The 19,650-nt window shown below is 39.4% G+C and overlaps 1 long non-coding RNA gene across 1 annotated transcript; it reads left to right on the top strand.

Moving 5' to 3' along the window:
* Positions 1-17,587: 17,587 nt before the first annotated feature.
* Positions 17,588-19,358, top strand: LOC123986568. Its single transcript, XR_006828903.1, has 2 exons — positions 17,588-17,729; positions 19,065-19,358. It is a non-coding gene; the product is annotated as an uncharacterized LOC123986568 (long non-coding RNA).
* The last annotated feature ends 292 nt before the right edge of the window (positions 19,359-19,650 follow it).

The following is a 19,650-nucleotide window of genomic DNA, read 5'->3' as shown; positions in this document are numbered from 1 at the left end:
GAGACAGAACAGGAGACAAGATGGTTTACAATATCAGATTACTTCTCAGTGTCCTGGTACACTGTACAGCTTTAAATTTTTTCTTTCTTTCTCTCAGTGAGGTAAAGATCAAACATGAGATTTCCCTGACTCATGCAAACTAGGACAATTAATTCCCACACAAAGAAACATCAAAGGAAAATAACCCCTGATTGCTATTTTTCTTTTTGTTTGTTTTTGCTTCATTTTTGTCTGTGGATCAGTTTTAGGTTAAAGGTTGTTAATAATAGTGCTAGTTGTAGTGTATTACATTTATAGAGCCAGTTGATCTCCAGCGGAACCTGCTGCCTCTGTGGTGCCGTAAAAAGTCCACAAGAGATCCACAAGTCCCACTGAATCTCTTGGTTTCACTGCTGTCAATTCTTAAACTACCAGAAAGGAAAAACTGCAAGAGCACAATGAACATAAATAATTGACCAAACTCTGCAGTTCTTGAGTTTTGCATTTGAGTGTGAAGCAGAGGCTGTGTCCTGGATCATACAGCCTACTCTATATGCACACTAAATGACAACTATTTCATAAATCCGTGGGGCAGTTATGTAGAAAATGTTTCGGAATATGCCACTGGCTCCATTCACATGACTTTTTATGAAATTTACGAGCAAGCAGGGAAAAATGTTAGCTATTTCAATGAATCTCCACCCTCTCCACACGGCACAAGCTGACATTTTGTTCAGCCCTTTTGTTGAGCTGCATCTGTGCCTCCCACTGTGAGTTCAGCTGGATATCAGAACACAGGGGAGCTTAACTTTGATATTTGACTGTGGACATCGATGGATTGAAACATAAGCTTCCTGTGTCAATTCAGCATCTCCTGGTAGCAATGAGTGTCTGTGTGTGTCCTTTTCTTCCTAATGAAAATACTTGTTTTGTTAGGCCCAGCTCACAGTAGGTAACAAATACGTGTGTATTTTAGGAGAGGGATCGTTGTGTGTTTACTCATTCAGGCTGTTTCCAGGTGGCTCTCTGTCAGCTCTCTCACTGAAGCCAGTGGATTAAGAACTTTGCATTGTTTCAGTTTATTTGTAGGTATGAAAGTCTGTGTAGAGCATGTGTGTGCTAATGCATCGTATCTCAAGCATCTGTATTATGGCGCTATGATTAAGCCTAACTGCTGCTCCATTGTGTTCAAGCCTCCAGTTTTGTAGGTAAATTGCAACATCAGAAAGATTTAAAAAGCAGGCTTTTCTCTTCCATGCTGCACACATCTTTCCATTCATTTGTCTTTCCCCAAATATGGCTTTGTGACAGAACAGAAAAGTCAGTTTTGCTTGACTATGTACAAGTTCAATGTTCTGTCCTTTTCACAGTGTCCACTGTCTTGCATACATCTGGAAGCAGTGATCCCTTATAGGACGAATACCTCATGTAGTAACAGGTAGCTCTCCATATTTGCAACTGAGCAGGAAAATATGGATCTCGTCTTATTTATCTTAGTGGATGATGTTGTAAATCCTAATAGGGTCAAACATGTAATCACAGTTGGTTACCCTACATTGTTTCTACTTATTCATACAGATCAGCAAGTTCCTGGACTGTTAAGCTTCCTGTGACCCTACTTAAGGTACATCTGACTTCAGCAAAATGCAAGGTGATAATAATGAAAGCCTTGAATCTGTGACAGAGAACATTTATTAACAACAACAACATCCTTGTCTACAAACAAACAATATGTTTCAAGTTTCCTGGGGACTAGTTGGGGATTATGGTTCAAATGGCATCAATATTTACATTAAATAATATAATAATACTTATTATTAATATTATTTAATAATTAAAAACAGAATATAATAGTAGTGGCTTTAATGGGCTAGATGTTAGCTGGATTTAACCAGGCAGGAAAGAATTGTGGTTCAGTTCCGTCTTTTGCTGTGTCGTGTTACAGATGAGAAGGTTAGCAGCTTGGCTAACTGAGTTGGTTGCAGGGATCTTAAGCGGGACTTGGTGTTGAGGCTGTAAGATCAGAGAGTTCTGTTCCAAGCAGGTCACGCTGGAAGACCTCTGCGGCCATTGTGTTAGGCCATTGTCTGGGTCACATCCAGAAGAAGAGTGAAAAAGAGCAGCGAGGGAAGAGAAGTGACCAATCGCAGCTGCAGCTGAGTTCATGGGCTGATTTAACACCTACGTGTGACTTTCTGGAGGATTCCTGGGAAACTGAGCTCAGTGACTTACATGAAAAAGTTCAGATTAAGTTCAAATCAAATTAAGAACATCATATGTGAGGTCCATGTCATTCCAACACAGACACACATACACAGTGAAAAAAATAGAAAAGTGTTGTGGACAGTGGACACATTGGCAAGTAATCAGTCTCTTTATTTCCATATTTACTCAACTACACGTTGTTTCTCTCCTTTCTGCAAGAGCTGGTGCTCTCTAAAAGGCATTGTGTGTTTCCTTCACATGTTGACCTCTGGTGAGTTTAGAGATTATGCATCATTCATGTGGCTGTATTAAAGAAAACGAGGTAGTGATATGAGCACAAAGCAGCAAGAAGGAGCTTAGAGGCATCAAGTCATAGATGGCTCGTGTTTCTTTCAAATAAGAGGATAAATGGATTTGAGAGGCAAAGAGGAGATATATAGGGAGTGAGATAAAGCCTCAAATCATTCTATGGAAATAAGCAGACACCAGTACAAAAACAAAACAGATTCATAGTGTATGCCAGAGTGGGTGGGAAATTGAAATGATCAACTCCTAGCTGAAGCTCATGAAAAACATCACCAACCTCTTTAGTTTATCTGTTTTTTCCAGTCAGGCTCTGCGTGAAAGCCTCCACAGTTGGTCCATTCAACACAGGCTGTGCACAATAGGCTTTACCTACAGTCTTGCTGATATGGACCTGGCATTTACAGAAAGAAAAGAAGTCCTGACCATTGATTCTGCTGCTTTGTTGCTGAGCCTCCTGCTGGGAGAAAAATAGGAGAGTCTGATAATGCAGGGGCAATAGAGATGATTTTTATTCTCTCTCTCTCTCTCTCTCTCTCTCTCTCTCTCTCTCTCTCTCCCCCTGAATGATTCAAAATGCTTGACAATCTGAATAATATGGTTGTGGTTGTCATGGCAATAGACCGATGAAAAACTTATATTTATAGATTTATTTCAGCCAGTAATCACATGCAACAAAAAAAAACAAACATGTGAGCTGTACACATTAAAGAGGGCAGGGGCCTGTATATTTGAGTATAAAAGAAACCCCCACACACAGACCATTACTTACTCTTCTATTCCCACCACCCACTGGAGCATAAGCTAGGGGTGTTTGGGCACCACAAACACAGATTTTGGATATCCAAATAAGACCTTTGTGAAAACAGCCAAAAGATCCAGGAATGACACCAACAACATGGGTGATGAGGAACATCAAGGGTCTGTATGTATCTGGAGTATCAAAGAAACTTAGGAGATTTTGAACAAACACCACATCCCTGTGTGTTTCAAACCCAAGAACATTATAAGACAGATACCTGAAAGACTGCCCACCCAAACACAAGAAAAGCAATCTAGTGTATGCTGTCCAATGCACATCTGGGGTATGAAAACAGCTACAAGCAGTGAGATCAGTTCTGGAGTCCTGGACATGAACCTGATTCATACATTTCAGACCACTTTAGTTTGATGTCATTCATGCACTCATGTTTTCTTGAGGGAGAAAAGGATCAATCCTGTCTCTTTTTTTGGTCCTAAGTTCCTCCTCAAAGCTTCATTTGTGAGTGAAATAATGCAAGCATACGCTCCTTTATGGATCCATGAGGTGGTGCATGTCTCGTTAACAAGCAGCAGAGATTTATGTTTGGCTCAGATATTTTGTTCATCAGCCTCACTATTGGTCTATAATGTTTTCATGAACAGTACACTGTCAACAGTGCTCCTGTATTATTATTCTGCTTGCATTTGGTAACTTTCCATGTCATTGGGGATTACTCCTGCATACTAATGTGTACATATCATGTAAACAATACACATATTTATTTGATATTTGAAAGACTTAACCCTAACCCAAGATCCATAGACTTGTATTAAATGGCAGTCACATATTTCTCAAGTTATTAGTCATGCATTCTGTTTAAACAGGAATTGACTTTGGTAAATTAATTGAGCAGCAATAGTGTTTCCTGTTAAATCAGGGCATCGGCCTCTCTGCATTTTAGGCTTCAGTTTCCATAACTGAAACCAAGAACAGTGAAAATCCGTCTTTCTGTCGTATATGGATGGTGTTTCTTACATTACATGACTTATCAGCTGACAGGGGAAATATCACCAAACAGGCACATATAAGAAATGAAAATGAAATCCTTCTGCTTTTGATACTGCATGCTAATTTAACATTCTACTACTGACTTATTAGTAAAATCCACCGGTCAAATGTTTAAATCTTTGGACTTCAGAGAGAGACAGACAATAACAGATGAACTGGATGATTATCCAATCGCAAGTCAAGACGATGGCTAAAAAAAGCATCTTAATCTTGAACACAATTATGTTTACAGAAATAAAAGTTTAAGTTTGTTATTTTGCTGCTACAACAACTATTTTCATAATTTAGCTGATCGTGTTGTATAGCAGATAGAGGCGTGACATGAATGAATTAAGATGTCATGCAAAGAAGGTTAAAGTCAAGGGCAACTGGACTTACGTGAAGATAGTAAAAGACGTTTCGTCCCTCATTCAAGGGACTTCTTCAGTTCTGATGTCTAAGATGTTAACTCCACTGTTTTGCAGTGATGGCGTTTATGTTTGAGAATGAAGAGAAACAAATATTTAGTCATCAAAAACTTCTCTTTCCTTTTCTTTAAGATACATGTAAAGCAACTCCTTCTATGTGTGGTTCTGTGTATTATTCTGTGTTCTAGCACTTAAATAACAGAAACCATTTCAAAGTTCAAAACAAACAAAACAAAAACGTTTGTTAATATTTACATCACTTTGTGTTCCTGCCTAGTGTGAGGGACCGAGCTGGCAGGCATGAGAAATCAGAGGTACAGTTTTGAAAAAAAGGAGTTTTATTTACTAAAAACAAATCAACCAATATACAAAAAATACTATAAAGATTTGGGCCTGTAAAAGAGGTCAACTAAACAGAACTTAACTCACACTATGTTAAATAATGTACTGAACACACAAAACTGACCTTCCAAACTGAGACATAGAGGAAATGTGATGGCTGATTAGTCACACACCATGACAAGACTGAGCACAGCAACAAGACACAAGGTAGTTATACTGCATGAGCAAGGTCTCTCCCAGGCACAAATTTCAAGGCCGACAGGGGTTTCCAGATGTGATGTCCCAACCCTTTTGAACAAACACAAAGAAATTGACAATTCTGAGGGCTGTAGACGCAGTTGTTGGCCAAGGAAGCTGCAGATGAAAGACACATCATGCTTACTTCCCTTCACAATAAGAATATGTCCAGCAGTGCCATCAGCTCAGAACTGTCAGAAAACAGTGGGACCCTGGTACACCCATCTTATGTCCAGAGAAGTCTGGTCAGAAGTGGCCTTCGTGGAAGACTTGTGGCCAAAAAGCCACACCTCTGACATGGAAAGAACGCCAAGTGACTCAACTATGCACTGAAACACAGGACTTGGGGTGTAGAAAAATGGCAACATTTGGCTGCAGCAGAAGCGAGAGCGATACAAGTATGACTGTCTGCAAGCACCAAAGATAGCATGGTGGAGGTTCCTTGCAAATTTGGGGCTGCATTTTTGCAAACAGAGTTGAGGATTTAGTCAGAAAAATTGTTTTCTCAATGCTGAGAAGTACAGGCAGATACTTATTCATCATGCTGTACCGTCACGGTATTCTTTTTTTCAATTTTTCTTCCGTCCTTTCACTTTGCTAGTAATATGTCTATTTTTGAAAGCATTCTTACTTTAAAGCATTTTCCCCACACCTGCCCAAAACTCTTGCACAGTACATAAATTGTGCAAGTTCTTGAAAAGCTTCAAGGTTTAAGTCATTTTCACAGTAGCCTCTTATACTGTATTTTAATTGTAACTACTTTCCATTGTGTTTTAATTTTATAGTGAGTCCTATGACTCACACTCCTCTATTTTACTGTGGGTCCCAGACCCAAAAGAACTGTTGCAACAGTAGGTCCCACACCTATAAGAAATCCACTGTCCCACAGTGATTTCTTGACTATAGTACCTTTAACACAAAGCTTTGCCGATTCACACAGCAGCCCCAGGCCTGCCCTGCTGACACATCTGTCACGCTCACCCTGAGGGGGAGCGAGAATTGTTCCACTTGAATAGTCTACTCACCAAAAAGAGAGTGTTGCCAGCCATCAGGTTCTTATGGATCACAGCGGTGAGCGAGCCTCGGACACTCAGGCGTCAGGCCCTCAAAGTCTCACCCATAGTTTGGAGGGGAGGTTTGAAGTCCAGAGTCCCAGACTCCAGCCGTGCACGGTTTTACCTTCAGCTCCGAGTGTCAGAGTCCTCTCACGCGTGTGATGAGCCGACAACACCAAATTGTGATGGCAATTCGAGTTTTCAAATAAACAGCTCAGGCAAACACTTGTCTTTCTGTGAATTTTATTCAAGTCTTCGGCAGAAGGACTCACAGCAACACACATACATGTATGCTCGAATGAGTGAGGAGAGCTCAGTGAACCTGTTATTTATCCAGCTTTAGGGTCAATCATATCATCCCACAGAGACACATTGTCCCTGAAGTCTGGATAACACAGAGAACAGAGATATTTTGACGTTTACACAGATTCAGTGCCACATCACAGATGAGTCTCCCTGAGCTCAGGGTTACATGCAATATGTTTGGAATTCCCATTACAATAGCGAGACTTTATTGCCTCAGCACTGGACAGGCCATGCCCAGTTTAAACTCTGTTCACAGATTACTGTGCACTTTGGTGGCAAACAGTGACGTCTGTCGCTACTGATGATTAGTTCAATAAGGACATGACATGACACAGAGAGAATGAAGGACATTTTATCAGCTTTTGCAGCATCCCTGGTCTTAACTGCTCAGATAACTTCTCGACCTCAAAAGCACACACGCACACACACACACACACACACACACCCTCAGCACCAAACAGTGACAGATAAGCAACACTCTGTCTGCTGTTTGAGCAATAAAAGATGTTTACGAACAACAGACAGCTGAATGATAAATACAATGTGAAGTACAGAGGAGCAGTAAGGAAAGAGAGGAGAAAATGAGCCATTTGTCCAACGTGATATTCACCTACTGTGATTTCTGTTGTTCATTCTTGATATCTGAAAAAAACTAATTCTAATCTAAATTAAGCCTTTGCAAGGTTAGTAGCATCTCTGAGACAGCAGAAAAACAATTCTGACAGCAGGTCTCATAACTGCAGCAGAAACAATGGAAAGCACTGTCATAGTATCAAACAAGCAAACAGAATACTGACCTCTGAAGGGAAAATTAGCTGATTTGTACAATAACCATATTGGGTCATAAAACTGAAAGCTGAATGATAAATGAATGACAATTAGTTTGCATGCATGTTGGTTAGGCAAAGAGATCAAATTGAGATTTGAGCTCCATAGTCTTTTAATTGAAAAATAATGGATTTTTTTCTTCCTGGAGGGGAATAGATTGAAAACGGAGGCACAATTAGACATAATAGCTGTTTATGAAAGGGCTACTAGTGTCAATAGTATGTTTATATTTTTCAGAACATTGGTTTAATAAGAATCCTACTGCAGTGAAAACAATTCTGTGGGAACACATTACCTTGAAGCATTTTAATACTTGATAGCAGTAAAGCCGTAGCCTTCTCCAGTCTTTGTCTCCCTTTTTGATGATTCCGCAAAGTACATATCACATACATATCACACAATATTATTATTATTACTAATAATAAGTATTATTATTATTAATATCATCATCACTCTGTTAGAGTAAGCACAATATGCTCTCTCTCGCTCTCTTGCTCTCAATTCAATTCAGCTTTATTGGCATGAAGCTAAAACAACAAAGCTACAAAAAGAACAATTCATTTCATACATTTCATTAAATAAAGTAAATAAAACAGTAAGTGTGTTTGTGTGTTAAAAATTAATATATATAATATATATAATATTTATAATAGAAAAATAAAGTAAAAACAAATTAAAAATAAATAAAACAGTTTATATAAAACAAATAAAGTAAAAAAAACAATGAAAATAATAATAGTAAGTATTCAGTAGTATTATTTAATATATTTAAGTTTTCACTGGTTGTCCTCAGTTCGTGGCATGAGGAGATACATATTTTGCTGCAATGATTTGGCATTCTGGCATCTGTGTGATATAAATTGAAATCGGGGTATATTTGGGGAATGTTTAGGAAGTGTTTTTCTCTTATTGTTTTATATTTAGGGCATGAGGTTAAAAAGTGCAGCTCTGTCTCTACCTGTCCTCTGTCACACTAGGAGCAGAGTCTCTCCTCTTGTGGTAGCCAGCTCTGTCTGTGGCGACCCTTTTCTATGGCCAGGCTGTGTTCACTCAGTCTGTATGTTGTCAACATTTTTCTTAGTTTAGGAGATTTTATTGTGCTCAAATAATTAAACCTATTATAAAACCAGTTAAAAATAAGTTAAAGCAACTTCAACAAACTGCTAAACTCCTCCTGGCGCTGGCTCCTGAAGAGTCCAGCCTTACTTCCTTTCCTCTGAGCTACTCAGGCTGCTGGGCTGTAGGACTCTCCAGACGGTTACAGGCAGCTCTACCATGGTCCTGATTTGTCTGCTACATAAAGCTGTTGGACAGTTAATTTAACACCCTGTTCAGTTCTGCAGCACTGAGAGGAAGTGAGTCGATGTAGTAAAGTAAAGAGGAGGTTCATCTCTGGTGTATTATTTTCTTCTAGATGAAGATACTGCCTGCTATGTGTAGTATATGCACAGATTCCAATACAGCACTTCACAAAAAATACAGAGGAACAAAAGTTGTTTTTGAAAGCTTTCAGTGAAACTTTTTTACCAGCAGCACTTATGAAGCTGCCTGCTTCTATTGTTATGAATATTATGAATAATACTGAGATTCGAAACAAACTGTAGTAATCTACACTGAATTAAGCTTTAATTAGACTCATGCTGACAACTTTTGCACTCTCTCCCTCTCACACACACACCTACATCATGTGCTGGGTGCTGTGCCACAGATGTGGACAGGCTCTGCTGTTGTGATGATAAGGGTCATGCTGGCTGTGTTGTGGATTTGGCCACAGTGTCAGGAGAGGCTTCAGGAGAAGATGTGACGCACAGAGAGGTTACGAGAGACAGACCACTCACATGCTGCCTGTGCACTGTGGATTCACATTATTTCACATGTTGTGCACGGTTTTGTATTTCATATTTTAAAACCAGAGTTGCTTAAGGTTAACTATCTGTATTGGATCATGTTAAATGGAGTAGTGCTAGCAGGATGACAGACACACACACACACACACACACACACACACACACACACACACACAGTGAAGAAGTTTGTTTTTATTTTCAAACAGTTATTGGCCTATATTGTAATAACAAAATAAGATTAAATTCTTAGGGCAGTTCTATTTTATTGCCTTGCTTAATCTTTATTAAGATCACCATTTAAGAGTTCAACAGAATAGCTAAGGACAGCTAGTGCAGTGTAGACTCACTTGTGGCTCACTCTGTTCTGGCTCTGCAGGCCACTGGGATGAGACAGACAGCTGTTACACAGTGAAGATGATGACGGGGCTCCAGATTCTTAAGCTAAGAATACTGTTAGCTAACCAACATAAACTTAACTCAAAAAACAACAAATTGTCAGCTGTTGACAATCACAGGTCACAGAGTTTAGAGACTAGATGCACATGACAGAGTAGTGCTGCTGGATTGAAGCTTTTTTTACCATTTGGGTTTTAATGTGAATATCGTTCAGTGTGAGCACATACACGGGTGTCATTTTTCAAAACGGGTGGATAATATGTCGGAACACATTTATCTCTGAATCAGTACATCAAGCGGTGTCTGTTTTCAAACATAAGTGTAGCTATCTGAGTAAGTACAGCCGTTCCCTCTTCAGCCATTCAGGCAGAAATTCTGGCGAAAAGACTATTTCAGTGGCTTCACTCTGAATAATTTCATGCTGCATTAATGTTTAAAAACAAGAGGAAAAGAGCTACAAAGCCCACTCCACTCATTAATGGAGTGACACCTGTGAAGGGACACGTGCATTGAGGATTTGATCCATCATTATTTATGCGCCTTTATTCTGTGAAAGAATTATGACATTGTCTTTATCATATAGTACATCAGCAAAAAAGTCATGTCAAGACAAGTTTATCTGCTTCAATGGGCTTTACAATCTGTACAGCATGACGCCCTCTGTCCTTCTCTGTCAGAGAAGGACAACATTTCTATGTTCGAACCATACAGTATGAGAACAAAGGGCAAGAGGCCTACAAGGAACTATAAAAGTCTACATGTGGCCTCCACACAAAGAACAATCTCCAGACGAAACAAGGTGTGACTTTTCTAGTTGAACCCAAACATGGGTTGCTTTTGGCTAAACCTCACAGGGTTACATGACAACCCTGAGAGCGTGGCCATAATGTCACTAAATAGAATGCACTCATTGTGTCTGTTGCCATTCCAAAGTTGCACAAGCAGCTACAAGACATTGATTTTTGTTTTGCTGAATAAAGAACTAACTTGCCAGAAGAGAATGATCTGATTACTTTGTCTTTCTTTTATTTTTGTGTGACAAACATTTTCGGATACCAAGCAGAGATCGTTGTTCACAACGCAATGAGGCTCCCTGCCTGCAGAAGAACATGGAACTCCCATGCTTAAATGAACGTGCTTAGTGTTTCATTACGTGCAGTCAGTCGTGTGCAGACTCTTCATTCAGGGTCTCTTCCATCTGTCTAATGCTACCACCCCAGGGCTCTGCTGGATTACATGTATTTCGAGCTGCTCAATGAGAATTTACACTTCAATTCCATCAATGACAAAAAGGCTGCTGGACTTCATTACATATCCAATACTGACTAGAAAACCCGCTGCATATTCATACACTAACATTACAGTGGGTATAGAAAAGAATCACCCCCCTGTAAAATAATCACATTTTGCTGCTTTGCAGCCTGAAATGAAAACGGACAGACACAGTTTTTGTTTCATTCAGCTGTATTTACAACTTATAACATCCAAATGAAAGATATAATACCAACTTGTCAGAAAAAAAAAAATTACAAATTAAAAAACAGAATCACTGAGTTGGAAAAAGAATAACCCCCCCTCCTAAAAATGACTTGTAAACCCAGCCAGGTGTAGTTAATCACCTTCTCAATAGCACACAAAGCCAATTGACTTTCAACTGTGATCAGCTGTGGTCATTTTGATTAGCTCAGCATGAAACAAGCTTTTCCTGAAGCATTTCAGTCCTTGGTAGTGCAACTGAAGACATCAATCAACTATGGGTGGCAAGGCATTGTCAAAAGATCTCCGGGATAAAGTTGTGGACAAGCACAAGTCAGGAGATGGATACAAAAAAATGTCAAAGGCTTTATCAGTGCCTACAAGCACAGTGAAGTCTATTAAGAATTGGAAGGTATTTGGTACAACACAGACCCTCCCTGGGTCAGAACGTCGCTCCAAACTGGATGAAAGAGCCAGGAGGAAACTGCTCAGAGAGGCTACCAAGAGGCCTACAGCAACTCTGAAGCAGTTACAGGAATTCATGACAAAGAGTGGTCATTGTGTGCATGTGACAACAATATCACATATTCTCCACAAATGTGGCTTGTATAGGAGGATTGTCACTCCTCAAGAAGGCCACATGCAGTCACGACTGAGCTTTGCCAAAACGCACCTTGAAGATTCTAAGGCCACGTGGAAAAAGGTGTTATGATCAGATGAGACTAAAATTGAATTGTTTGGCCTCAACGCCAAACGATATGTCTGGTGAAAATCCAATACAGCTCACTATCCAAATAACAGCATTCCTACAGTAAGGCATGGAGGTGGTAATATCATGTTATGGGGTTGTTTCTCTGCAGCAGGGACTGGAGCACTTGTCAGGATAGAAGGAAAAGTGGATGGGGCAAAAATACTGTCAAATTCTTGAGGAAAATCTGCTGCTCTCTGCCGGGAAGAAGATTTACCTTCCAACATGACAATGACCCAAAGCACACAGCAAAACTGACCACACAATGGTTGAAGGAGAGAAAGGTGAATGTCCTTGCATGGCCTAGTCAGAGCCCAGACTTAAACCCCATTGAAAATCTGTGGAATGACTTGAAGACAGCAGTTCACAAACTGTCACCTTGAAATTTAACTGAACTTGAGCAGTTCTGCAAAGAAGAGTGGTCCAATATTGCAACGTCTAGGTGTGGGAAGTTAGTAGAGACATATCCCAACAGAATAAAGGCTGTAATTAAAGCAAAAGGTGGTTCAACAAAATACTGAAACAAGGGGGTGATCCTTTTTCCAACTCAGTGATTATGTTTTTATAATTTTTTTCTGACTTGTTGGTGTTATATCTTTCTCTTGGATGTTATAAGTTGCACTGAGTAAATACAGCTGAATGAAACAAAAACTGTGTCTGTCTTCATTTCAGGCTGCAAAGCAACAAAATGTGATTACTTTACAGATGATGGTGATTCTTTTCTATACCAACTGTACAACATATGACCATCGAGTAGATCATACTGCCGTCTGACAGCACAAAGTCTTACCTAAGGCCATCGCACCGATGATAACCAACTAACACCGGTATCTGCTGGATCATGTAGTAAGGGGAACTGGGAATGCTAAAAATGCTATTTCAAACAACAAAGAATCAATAACAATGTCATCACACGCAGAGCTCTGGAACATACCTGATATATGCAAACCAGATTCCATTATTTTTTTTTATCACTCCCTCTATGGAACAACAAAGCAAGTCAACTCTTTCTCTCTGTAGAAGTCATTGGATTAAATCCTGCCAAATTCATCTTTATTATGATCATGTAAAGTCTGTGAATAGGCAGATTTTTATCAAATAACACAAAATGTTATAGTAGTTATAGTTTGGGTTCACTGATGTTTAAACAGGTACTCTACCACAGTGTGAAACTATAAACATAACTATTTTCAATTAAGACTGATAACTAGTATACTAGAGTATTACCAGATACAATTTGAGAACCAAAAATGGAGTACATGATATCCCTAAACACAGTTTTCACTTCACAGTTCAATAGCTCATCATTTTGTATCTAAATATATGCCATTGTATCATACTCTTAAAAGTATGTCAGTCTGTTGTAAATTAAAATTATATCGTGCTAGATTGATTCATTAGGTTTTCTATAACTGTAACTTGTGTCACACAGTACATCAGAGAAACATATCTGTTCTGCAAGCTGGTTCAAAACAAAGTTTGACTGGGCTACTGTTACATTTTAACCGAAAAAGACACCTTTCAGAAACAGCTGTCATTTTTACAGCAGATCATTTTTACCATCACAGCAGGAACTCCATTATCCACTCCATTTGGGTGAGTCATGCCCTGGGCCCTGCTATTGAGCTGAGTGACATTCAAAGGAACTGAGTCATCATTAACTGAATTGGTTACTGGAGTTTTTCCTGCTTTGACACAAGGATGTCTGCTGTGATAACTAAACCATGAAACTATGAGACGAGGTTAAACGACATCCAAGGACTTGTTCACAACAGTAATGTTACATGTTAATGTACAGACAGAAAAATTACACTACTGTGAGTCTGCCTTTGGTCACTCATATCAAATTAAAATCCCTCAATACCATTCGAATCTACAATATTGTAAACTGATTTCAAAATGAGTTAATTTATTTGTTATTGACAGCTATGAGATTATGAAGATAGTAATCAGGAGAAAGTACTCTCCTAATAACTGGGGTCCCGATAATTTACTCCAGAGTTTAACATTTATATTTCAGTGATGTGCGTGATCCACTGTCTCTTTCTGTTCTGTTGACAGAAGAACAAACTGAGACAGTCTATGTTCATCAGTGAGGTCTAGTTTATGATTAAATTTTAAATTTTAGAATTGAATGAAACATAATATCTTTGTATAATAAAGGCAATAATAAAGGCACATGAAAATAGTTGGACTCCATAGTGTAGTGGTGAAGACACTGGATGATGGATTTTCCTCCTCCCACAGCAATAAGATCATAAATAACAGATTAAAACTGGCAGATTCTGCTGTGACATTCATATACATTCAGATGGATTAGTTTTTCATGTCCATGCACACTGAGAAAGAGGAAGGGGGTCAGGTGAAGTGGGAATCAATTTCAACTATTAAACATCCACTGTAATCTACCCTAATAAACTTGATGGTACACATCAGCCTTATCAATATTAATTGGATACACACAAGTAATTGGCGAGCGTAGATAGCATGCAGAAAGACTGGCACCAAATCCCACAACAGGGAGCTGGCATTCAGTGAAGCACTCCAGGCGGCCAGGAGCTCTGTGGGGCACACAGCAGGGAGGTGGAAATAATGCCTCCATGCATGAGCAAGTCCAGTGGCGGTCCTACGGTTCACTGCTGTGCAGTAATCACTGTGTGATTACAGTACACAGCTTAGCTGTCTGGACAAGAGCACTCTTGCATGATCAAGAGGAGGATAAGGACAAATATGTTTCAATTCATATTTAATTTCATACACAGGCATGAAAAAACAGCAGACTACAAAAGGATTAAATCTAGCCTACATTAAGAAGCTGGTCAGAGGCAGAGGAGAAAAGAAGCATTTTAAGCTTTCTATTAAATGAAGTCCTCACTGGGGCACATCTGAGGTCATCTGGCAAGCTGGTCCAGAGATCGGAGTAAAAGAAGCTTCCCCAGACTTCACTTTAATCCTTAAACAGGCCTGTGTGAGATGACCCTGGAGACCTGCTCATAATCACTGAGCAGGTCTGAGAGGTGTTGTGGAGCGAGAGCATTTAGTGCTTTAAATACAAGAAGCAGAGCCTTGGAGTTGATTCTAAACGTCTTATAGAAGCTGATAAAAATGATCTGAGAACTGGTGTTACACACCCTAACCCTGACACATGGGAAATCCTGAAAAGGACTGTAGTAAGATAGGTTTCCCCAGGTCATGCTAGGGTCAATTGCTGAGCTAAGGTAAGCCAAAGGCCTGTGATTCTCCAGAACAGTAGGTCATACTCTGTCTCTTCTCTTTGTCTGCTTGGTTGACTGACTCAGGTAGCTGTCTCGATAAGGATGCACTCTGTGATCCATCTCCTAGGTAACCCAAAGGCAAAATTATCTTTTTTATTTTACATTACAGACATACTGAGTGGCTCTATGTAGAAAGTGTTGCATGTAACTTGAATGACGTACAACATGACTTAGTTTAACTTAGGAAAGCATAATGTCTTGTTTTGAACCAATATCCAACAGCATCTTCATACATGTATAGAGGGGTAAACACTAACCTTATTGGAACCTCTGTAGGTCTTGGAAGGATAAATATCCCCAGACAGGAAGAATCCTTCAGATCTGGTTTGGTGCTTCATTAGCTGTGTCTCTAACAACGTTTGGACGACTGGCTGCAACTTCCCCACTTGAAACATATTCACAAGGTCCATGTGACTGGTTTTGTTTCTGGTTTGCAACCCATACTTCTTGTTTATTACAGCCATGTGTAACGTCACCTTCTGACGAAACTATGCTTTGTGTAGCCTGGTTTATTCGCTCCTAACCAGCAGATGGAAACACACTTATTTCGTAATTTTTTATTTAAAAATTTTTGTGATGTTTCAAAAGTTCACTATAAATTCGCTTGACAATTTGATGGAAACATGGCTATTATGTCCGCACTCTGTATGCTGTTGCCAGATTCCCCAGCCCGATTTCAATAAACAATCCTTTCCAATCCAGACTATTGGAGAACTTCTGAGATAAGAGAAAATGACCTTTTCAAATAATGTTCATAACACTGGTGGCTATGAAATTTGTTATAATGTTCCCCAGCCTGTAGTAACTGAGATTCATAGTCCTCCTCTGCTGTCATTAACATTCATACGTTTCTGTGCAAGAAACATATGAATGTTAATGACAGTCCTGCAACTGCTTCAGAGTTGCTGTAGGCCTCTTGGTAGCCTCTCTGACCAGTTTCCTCCTGGCTCTTTCATCCAGTTTGGAGTGACGTTCTGACCCAGGGAGGGTCTGTGTTGTACCAAATACCTTCCACTTCTTAATAATACACTTCACTGTGCTTCTAAGCACTGATAAAGCTTTTGACATTTTGTTGTATCCATCTCCTGACTTGTGCTTGTCCACAACTTTATCCCGGAGATCTTTTGACAATGCCTTGCTACCCATAGTTGATTGATGTTGATTGATTGATGATCTGTCCGTTTTCATTTCAGGCTGCAAAGCAACAGAATGTGATTATTTTACAGGGGGGTGATTCTTTTCTATACCCACTGTACCTGTGTGATGCACTGTGGGTATAGTAGGGCAGGAAACATCAGGGCTGACTAACAGGTCAGCTGCAGGCCTCATTTCCTATCTCTTTCAAACACTCAATCTGTTCCTTTGAACATCGATCATCATCTAGACCAGTGGTCACCAACCTCTGCCATGCCAAGATCACTTCTCATGTTCAAATATAGGCCAAGAGCTACCGTTCAGAAATCTAAAAAATCCAAGCTCACAGATGTTAAAATGCTGAATAATGCTGCATCAGCATGCTGCATTTTTATTGTTACAACCAGTCCATTTCAACTATTGTATGCTTTATCCAGGTACAGTATTTAGAGGTAAGTGGAGCCAAAGTAGGCTTTCACTTTCAGTGCACAGGAGGAGAGGAGAGGGAATTTTTTCCAGCTCATAAGGCCCCTAGAAGTTGCAGTCCAACTCCACTCCATTTGGTAAGGAAAATGCATCTTGTCACAGATAAAGTGTCAATGTGGTTGTGTCACGGTAGACCTTTTTCTTAAGAGGTTTTATAAACTCTCTTTTTAGTCTTTTGAAGAAACAACAACAACAACACTTAAAGAATGTATATTTCCTGATAACATCTTAGAGCAGTGGTTCTCAACCTTTTTTCCCACAAATTCCCCCAACATGTCAAAGGAAATATTCCAGGCCCCCCACAGGAGAATCTTTGACCTCAGAAAAGCATTGGCTATATCTTTATGTTTTGCAGGCCTAAATTAAACATTCTGTAAGTAAAGTTTTTAATAATTTACATAGGCTGACATAATATATATTTTTATTAAAAGCAAGCCTCTGTTTTACCGTTAAGCACTGTATATTCAGTAGCCTACTAATTTCCAATGTGGCCTTTAATCTCACATACAGGACATAAGAATAATTCCACACATCCCCAGCATAAAAATATAAATTCATAATGAAAAGCATTCTTAATATCCTCAGATTCCAATTCATAACAGTGAACATTGCACTTGATACAAAGCAGGTTTACACCGTAGCCAAATCTTTGTAATAGTATTTACAGAGACCACCATTAAGGACTTGCCATTAAAGTGTGTTTTTGACCCGGAACTACATTTGATCAGAGCACGCTATATAAAAAGAGAGCACGCAGCCCGGTGGCAGCGAGCACGAGAGCGGCCAGAAATGTTGAAACAGAACTGCGACGTTGGACCGTTAGAGTCGTCGGACTCGTTAACCAAAACCAGGACGGGCCGGCTTCAGAGTGACAACAAGCAGAGGCATTTTTGAGGTGAGTGTCTTGGCGCCAGCTGCCACAGAAACAGACTATTAACGTTGAGTTACTTGCTTGTCAGGGGAAATCTTTTGTTGGTATTTTCAAACGTTGTGCCGTGTTTTGTAACGTTGATACAAACATTAAAAGGTACGCTAACGTTCAATAAGATAAGTTAATATTCTGTTGATACGATTAGGCATATTTCTTGCTGCACAAACCATTAAGTGTAACGTTAAGTTAGTGTAACGGGAGTTATTCAGTTCTGTAATCCTCCCTTTTTATATCGCTGATAGTGGTGACAGGCAGCAGATGGTGGTGAGCTAATGGCTGATAACGGCTAACTGTTATTAGCTAACATTAGTTGACTCCAAGAAGGGATGTTTGTTAGTTCCCATGGTAACGGACTTTAAAGCTGCATGTGTAACGGAGTATTAAATATGAACAACATAAACTTATGAAAGTAACACATATGTACACCTTACATCTATCAAATACAGGTAAAATTACAAGATTTTGCTATCAGACACAGTAATTTAACCTTTAAAACTCAAATGATGTAACTTTATGTAGTCAGCACGCAAGTGGCATTATGTTGCATTAGCTACTGTAACCTTATGTCAAACGATTCTATACAAGTGCACTGGAATGGAAGCAAACAATAGTGTAAAGTTAGGTTAAATGTTGCTTTAATTTATATAAGCTATTTATTATTATTAATACATTAGTGAATTTGTGAACTTGTATTTTTATAAACTGTTAACAATTTACCTACCTGTCTTCCTACATAGCTGTTTCACACACAGTAATAAATATATTTTTTAAAAAGGTATTAGGTAAAAGCTTCCAACATGTAATGTTAACTTAATGATTTTTTTTTACAAACAAGTTGATCGGGGATAAACATTGTGCTGCAAGCTGTTTCATAATGACACTCGTTTTGTCTTATAAATCCAGCACACCCCTTTTCTTTACAGGGTGGCTCCTGCCCCTCCATAAAAGCCCAGACTCCCTCTCAGCCAAGCTGTTGCAAGTAAACTTTAGATTGAGCCAAGATGACAGGGGTTATAACTTCTGTAGCTTGCTAGTCACCATTATTAGCTTAAGCCTCTGGCATTTTACACTGCCCTGTACAACCTAAGTGGGTATAGTTAATAGTTGGATGGATATTATTTTCATACTAAACCAGGTGTGTTCAGTGTTGCTTCACCTGGTTGATGCTTGTAAAATATCCACTGTGTAACAACATACTAAAACTCTAAAAATATGAAATGGTATTAAATTTGGTGAAGAACACATCATGACTAGTAAGTGTGAGATAAGATGTTAATGCTATTGTCCTCTCTTCCCCAGGGCCATGCTTAGACCAGCACTCCTGGCATCTCAATACCTAAGATGGTGCGTTAAGGCTTCAGGGAAGGTCATCCTATGCAGTGTGACCACATTTTGCTCACATTGGATGGCCAGTTTATCACAGAAGAGAGTGAGGAAATCGCGATGGCCCTGGGCCTCCTCCTGTGCATATATTTTGTTTGGAATCCAGCATCCTGAAGGACTGAAGAAGACATTTACCTTTTTGGAGTGTGTTGTATTGAAATTAAGGATGCAGTCGACTTCCTGTCACAGTAAAAAGAGTATACAACTTAATCTGTGAGTGGACTGTAGGACTCAATATTCTCTCTTTCTGGATGGCCAGTTTAAGAGAACAAGGACTTTTCCACTGAACTGGGCCTCTTCCAGTTTCTTATTTTTACATTTACTCATTTGGCAGATGCTTTTATCCAAAGCGACCTACATTTGAGGAACAACATACAAGCATCAACAGAGCATCAACTACAGATCTACAACTGACAATACATACTAGTAAGAGCTCACAGTACGTATCACATCAATGGGGTAGATACCTAGGGAAGGAAGTAAGAGTTAACAAAACGTGCAA

The sequence above is a fragment of the Micropterus dolomieu genome, linkage group LG17 (genome assembly GCF_021292245.1).
Source record: "Micropterus dolomieu isolate WLL.071019.BEF.003 ecotype Adirondacks linkage group LG17, ASM2129224v1, whole genome shotgun sequence".
Classification (NCBI taxonomy): domain Eukaryota; kingdom Metazoa; phylum Chordata; class Actinopteri; order Centrarchiformes; family Centrarchidae; genus Micropterus; species Micropterus dolomieu.
The sequence above is the reverse complement of the archived record's forward strand: the minus strand, read 5'-3'. Positions and strand labels throughout refer to the sequence as shown.